Consider the following 7250-nt stretch of genomic DNA (forward strand, 5'->3'; position numbering starts at 1 on the left):
TCACCACTGTGTGGCATCTCCCCTTCTTCTTACAACACTCAACAGACGTCTGGGGACCGAGGAGACCAGTTTCTCAAGTTTAGAAATAGGAATGCTCTCCCATTCTTGTCTAATACAAGCCTCTAACTGTTCAATCGTCTTGGGCCTTCTTTGTTGCACCTTCCTCTTTATGATTTGCCAAATGTTCTCTATAGGTGAAAGATCTGGACTGCAGACTGGCCATTTCAGTACCCGGATCCTTCTCCTACGCAGCCATGATGTTGTGATTGATGCAGAATGTGATCTGGCATTATCTTGTTGAAAAATGCAGGGTCTTCCCTGAAAGAGATGACGTCTGGATGGGAGCATATGTTGTTCTAGAACCTGAATATATTTTTCTGCATTGATGGTGCCTTTCCAGATATGCAAGCTGCCCATGCCACACGCACTCATGCAACCCCATACCATCAGAGAAGCAGGCTTCTGAACTGAGCGTTTATAACAACTTGGGTTGTCCTTGTCCTCTTTGGTCCGGATGACATGGCGTCCCAGATTTCCAAAAAGAACTTCGAATCGTGACTCGTCTGACCACAGAACAGTCTTCCATTTTGCCACACTCCATTTTAAATGATCCCTGGCCCAATGAAAACGCCTGAGCTTGTGGATCTTGCTTAGAAATGGCTTCTTCTTTGCACTGTAGAGTTTCAGCTGGCAACGGCGGATGGCACGGTGGATTGTGTTCACTGACAATGGTTTCTGGAAGTATTCCTGGGCCCATTCTGTGATTTCCTTTACAGTAGCATTCCTGTTTGTGGTGCAGTGTCGTTTAAGGGCCCGGAGATCACGGGCATCCAGTATGGTTTTACGGCCTTGACCCTTACGCACAAAGATTGTTCCAGATTCTCTGAATCTTCGGATGATGTTATGCACAGTTGATGATGATAGATGCAAAGTCTTTGCAATTTTTCGCTGGGTAACACCTTTCTGATATTGCTCCACTATCTTTCTGAGCAACATTGTGGGAATTGGTGATCCTCTACCCATCTTGGCTTCTGAGACTCCCACTCTGAGAAGCTCTTTTTATACCCAATCATGTTGATGACCTAATCAGTGTTAATTGGTCTTCCAGCTCTTTGTTATGCTCAAATTTACTTTTTGGGAATACGGTTTGTATATGGAAAGATTGGATTACTTTCCGCTCTACCTCATATGCTATCCTACAATTGACTGAGGAACCCAACATACAACAGACTAAATAGCTTTAGATATCTGTATACTTTGAGCCCTCTTTCCTCCTTTCCTCCCCCCTTCCCTCTACCCCTCCTAAACTATCCTTATCCCACTTTTTCATCCATAATACCTTCTTAACTTATAACATTTTGGTACAACATGCCGAACATATATCTATGAAGTGTCAATATATCTGGGAAATATGGCAAAATAGTAACATAGTACATAAGGCCGAAAAAAGACATTTGTCCATCCAGTTCGGCCTGTCATCCTGCAAGTTGATCCAGAGGAAGGCAAAAAACCCCTGTGAGGTAGAAGCCAATTTTCCTCACTTTAGGGGAATAAAAATTCCTTCCCGACTCCAATCAGGCAATCAGACTAAATCCCTGGATCAACAATATCTCTCTAGTAGCTATAGTCTGTAATATTATTACGCTCCAGAAATACATCCAGGCCCCTCTTGAGTTCCTTTACAGGGAGTGCAGAATTATTAGGCAAGTTGTATTTTAATTTTATTATTGAACAACAACCATGTTCTCAATGAACCCAAAAAACTCATTAATATCAAAGCTGAATATTTTTGGAAGTAGTTTTTAGTTTGTTTTTAGTTTTAGCTATTTTAGGGGGATATCTGTGTGTGCAGGTGACTATTACTGTGCATAATTATTAGGCAACTTAACAAAAAACAAATATATACCCATTTCAATTATTTATTTTTACCAGTGAAACCAATATAACATCTCAACATTCACAAATATACATTTCTGACATTCAAAAACAAAACAAAAACAAATCAGTGACCAATATAGCCACCTTTCTTTGCAAGGACACTCAAAAGCCTGCCACCCATGGATTCTGTCAGTGTTTTGATCTGTTCACCATCAACATTGCGTGCAGCAGCAACCACAGCCTCCCAGACACTGTTCAGAGAGGTGTACTGTTTTCCCTCCTTGTAAATCTCACATTTGATGATGGACCACAGGTTCTCAATGGGGTTCAGATCAGGTGAACAAGGAGGCCATGTCATTAGATTTTCTTCTTTTATACCCTTTCTTGCCAGCCACGCTGTGGAGTACTTGGACGTGTGTGATGGAGCATTGTCCTGCATGAAAATCATGTTTTTCTTGAAGGATGCAGACTTCTTCCTGTACCACTGAGCTTGACTCCATCCTCAACCCGAAAAGGCCCCACAAGCTCATCTTTGATGATACCAGCCCAAACCAGTACTCCACCTCCACCTTGCTGGCGTCTGAGTCGGACTGGAGCTCTCTGCCCTTTACCAATCCAGCCACGGGCCCATCCATCTGGCCCATCAAGACTCACTCTCATTTCATCAGTCCATAAAACCTTAGAAAAATCAGTCTTGAGATATTTCTTGGCCCAGTCTTGACGTTTCAGCTTGTGTGTCTTGTTCAGTGGTGGTCGTCTTTCAGCCTTTCTTACCTTGGCCATGTCTCTGAGTATTGCACACCTTGTGCTTTTGGGCACTCCAGTGATGTTGCAGCTCTGAAATATGGCCAAACTGGTGGCAAGTGGCATCTTGGCAGCTGCACGCTTGACTTTTCTCAGTTCATGGGCAGTTATTTTGCGCCTTGGTTTTTCCACACGCTTCTTGCGACCCTGTTGACTATTTTGAATGAAACGCTTGATTGTTCGATGATCACGCTTCAGAAGCTTTGCAATTTTAAGAGTGCTGCATCCCTCTGCAAGATATCTCACTATTTTTGACTTTTCTGAGCCTGTCAAGTCCTTCTTTTGACCCATTTTGCCAAAGGAAAGGAAGTTGCCTAATAATTATGCACACCTGATATAGGGTGTTGATGTCATTACACCACACCCCTTCTCATTACAGAGATGCACATCACCTAATATGCTTAATTGGTAGTAGGCTTTCGAGCCTATACAGCTTGGAGTAAGACAACATGCATAAAGAGGATGATGTGGTCAAAATACTCATTTGCCTAATAATTCTGCACTCCCTGTATTGTACTCACCATCACCACCTCCTCAGGCAGAGAGTTCCATAGTCTCACTGCTCTTACCGTAAAGAATCCTCTTCTATGTTTGTGTACAAACCTTCTTTCCTCCAGACGCAGAGGATGTCCCCTCGTCACAGTCACAGTCCTTAGGGTTAAATAGCTGATGGGATAGATCTCTGTACTGACCCCTGATATATTTATACATATTAATTAGATCTCCTCTCAGTCGTCTTTTTTCTAAAGTGAATAACCCTAATTTTGATAATCTTTCAGGGTACTGTAGTTGCCCCATTCCAGTTATTACTTTAGTTGCCCTCCTCTGGACCCTCTCCAGCTCTGCTATGTCTGCTTTGTTCACTGGAGCCCAGAACTGTACACAGTACTCCATGTGTGGTCTGACTAATGATTTGTAAAGTGGTAGGACTATGTTCTCATCTCGGGCATCTATGCCCCTTTTGATGCAACCCATTATCTTATTGGCCTTGGCAGCAGCTGCCTGACACTGTTTTTTGCAGCTTAGTTTGCTGTTTATTAAAATTCCTAGATCTTTTTCCATGTCAGTGTTACCGAGTGTTTTACCATTTAATAAGTACGGGTGACTTGCATTATTCCTTCCCATGTGCATAACTTTACATTTGTCAGTGTTAAACCTCATCTGCCACTTATCTACGCAAGCCTCCAATCTATCCAGATCGCTCTGTAGTAGATCGCTCTGTTATTATTCATGACAAATGTATTTTCTAATCAACAATGTAACATTTGTTCAATTTTATGTTTTATTTAAAAGAAAAAATCTATAAAAAGAGAATTGAAAAGGGAAGTATGAGCATCTCAGACAAGGCCAGCCTGGGGAAGGGAGCAGGAGCAGGAGCAGTGAGCCTGTGAGAACACAGACCTATATCAGGTTGTACAGACTGCATTGTTGATGTTTTGTATCTGGTGCCAGGTACTAGACCTGCACTATGTCAGCTAGGAGCAATTCATGTTTAGTTAGTGCCAGAGGCATAAGTTTTCTTTTGCTTGTTTTCTTTCTGTTGTTTTAACCTGATAATAAAACTGGCTACAAATCAGTTACAACTAACTGCCGTGTGAACTGCCACATTATTGTGTGCCTGCTACGGTGTGCTGCCTCCCCCAAGTGACAACTATCCCACTATCTAATCTCTTACATTTGGTATGAGTGTTACAAACAATGGCTGTGGAACCACTATGCCAAGTAACCAGTTTGACTTTGGGCTAATCCTAAGGGCGTTATCCTGGAAGTCCCCTAGTATTCACCCTTTAACCCATATATAGGAATCTGGTCTTCTCTGCAGGGGAGTGACCAAGCTGCTACCTCTTAATATAGTCCACTAGGGTCAGAGACACCAAAGGGTCAGGTGATGCTTGTATTCAGCGAACAGACAAAGGTCAGGGTCATCAGTGTTCGTGCTAATCCATAAAACATGTCCAATCTCAAGTAATGGTCGTGAACAGGCTAAGATTAGGACTGGCAGTGGAGAGTCGTTGGTACACGTACAGACAGAAAGAAACCACACTTCAACTAGATAACCTAAACCTCAAACACCTTCCCCCTAGTTGGGTGTGGGTTCATGCCTAGTGGGCCGCCAAAGGCCTGCTCTCAGCAGCTGGTAAGATACATAGCGATCTGATGCTCTCAACACTAATTAAAGGGAACCTGTCACCTCCAAAACACATATAAAACAGACATCATTACCTTACAGTAGCCCCCAGTGTGTTCACAATTATATTTTTCATTCTTCCATCAGTTGCTGCATACTGTAAAAAAAACGCATTTTTAATCACCCTTCTCGCCATCTTCAGAGTCAGCTTGAAGTCAAGGAGGCAACGGCCTCCTTTCTTCAAGTAAAAATAAGCCCGCCCCTTACCCGTCCTCTTCACTTTGATTGACATCCTGCCTAGAGGCTGAGATTGTGCAAGTTTTGCGCATGCCCAATGCGCTCCGTGTTACTGTACGATCCCATCTCCGGCTTCCACAGTCAGCCAGCAACTTTGTTCTCACTGCGCATGCGCCGGCCATTTCAAGTGTGCGCGCGCCCGCCCGCCATTTCATGTCCGCAGCGTCAGCGTGATCACTGGCTTCAGGCACAGGAGAACGCAAGCCAGTGGTCACGCTTCGCCCCCGACCTCACCAGCATCAGGTATTACATTATTTAGGCACATTATCCAGGGGCTCAAATATTGTATTACCTCAAAAGAAATGAGCGCACACACTTGAAATGGCCGGCGCATGCGCAGTGAGAACAAAGCTGCCGGCTGACTATGCAGGATGTCAATCAAAGTGAAGAGGGTGGGTAAGGAACGGGCTTATTTTTACTTGAAGCAAGGAGGCTGTTGCCTCCTTGACTTTAAGCTAACTCTGAAGATAGCGAGAAGGGTGATTAAAAATGCGTTTTTTTACAGTATGCAGCAACCAATGGAAGAATGAAAAACATCTTTGTGAACACACTGGGGGCTACAGTAAGGTACTGATGTCGGTTTTATATGTGTTTTGGAGGTGACAGGTTCCCTTTAATGCTAGGAGCATCTTGTACTTATGCACCTGGCTAGCAGAAAAAAGTACCCTCCTGCATTCCTTGCTGTCCTCATGACGTTAATAGAGTTTAATGCTGCGGCAGTATTTTGTGCTGCACTGTGTATTTGGTTCCATGTGCATATTCACACCAGAAAATTCATTGAAACCACCTGCCCAACAATGCTTAGGTCCCCTTTGCAATGCCAAAACAGCTTTGACTTGTTAAGCTATGGACTATACAAAACCTGTGAAGGAGCCCAGTGGTTTATGGCGTTAAGATGTTAGCAGTAAATAGTCTGGTGGGTTCTCCGTGAATTGTTTTTTTTTCCCCACCACATTCTATAGATGCTGGATGGGATTGAGAGCTGGAGAATTTAGAGACCAAGTCAACATCGTGAACTCCTTGTCATGTTCCTTAAACCATTCCTGAACAATTTTTGCAGTGTGGCAGGGCACATTAACTAGGCTACTACTATTATAGAATAGCACTGCCATAAAGTGTAGTACTTGTCCTACAATAATGTTCAGGTAGGTGGGACATATCAACATAACATCAACATGACTGCCTTTACAATGGCTTCCCATTAGAACATTGCCCAGAGCATCATTCTTCATCCATTGTCTTTCCACAATACATCCTGGTGCCAGCTCTTTCTCAGTAAGTGATTCAAATGTGATTTATCAGACTTGACTGCCTTCATTGTTCCATGGTCCAGTTCTATAGTTCAAATGTCCTTTCTATCACAGTTAGCACTAAAGGTATTGTCTCATATCGCATGATGAGACTAAGCCCCAACCATCAGGTGGCTGGGAAACAGCGGAGTGGGCCAGCAGATCCTCTCTACTGGTGGTCTGTCTGGGCCATCAGGAGCCTATTCTCCACATATATGTGCTCTCACGTAACTACTCTCAACACCTCATAATAGCTAGGTAAGAATGGCCTAGATCAGTTATGGCGAACCTATGGCACGGGTGCCAGAGGTGGCACTCAGGGCCCTCTCTGTGGGCATCTGCACCCTGGAAGAAGTCTATGGTGTACCAATATACCTTAGACTTTTACCTGCCATTCATCAGAACAGGGCGCACTATGAACAGCACAAGCAGTGCACTGAATGTAGGCAGGCTATTATAGCTAAATGATAAAGTACATGGAAGATATACTATATTGGACTGTACTATTTAGGTTAAATTGCCATTTTGCCACTTTGAGATAAATAAGTGGGTTTTGGGTTGCAGCTTGGGCACTTGGTCTTTAAAAGGTTTGCCATCACTGGTCTAGATGGTGGGCATTTTGTTGAAAAGACCATCCTGCTTCTCTCAGTCCAATGATACGCCTACTCTCAAAGTCTGTTAACTGGGTAAGATGTCTTCAAACGTGTCATATAGGCATGTCTTATACTCAATTATCTCTCACCAAGACGTACACTACCTAAAAGTAGCCTCCGAGAGCCTTTTTATAGGGCAGCACTTTTATGTCCTCTTGTGGCAGGACCCAGTGTCCAATAAGACCACACCTCTAATCATTT

This window comes from Bufo gargarizans, chromosome 1, assembly GCF_014858855.1.
Source record: "Bufo gargarizans isolate SCDJY-AF-19 chromosome 1, ASM1485885v1, whole genome shotgun sequence".
In the NCBI taxonomy this organism is placed as follows: Eukaryota; Metazoa; Chordata; class Amphibia; order Anura; family Bufonidae; genus Bufo; species Bufo gargarizans.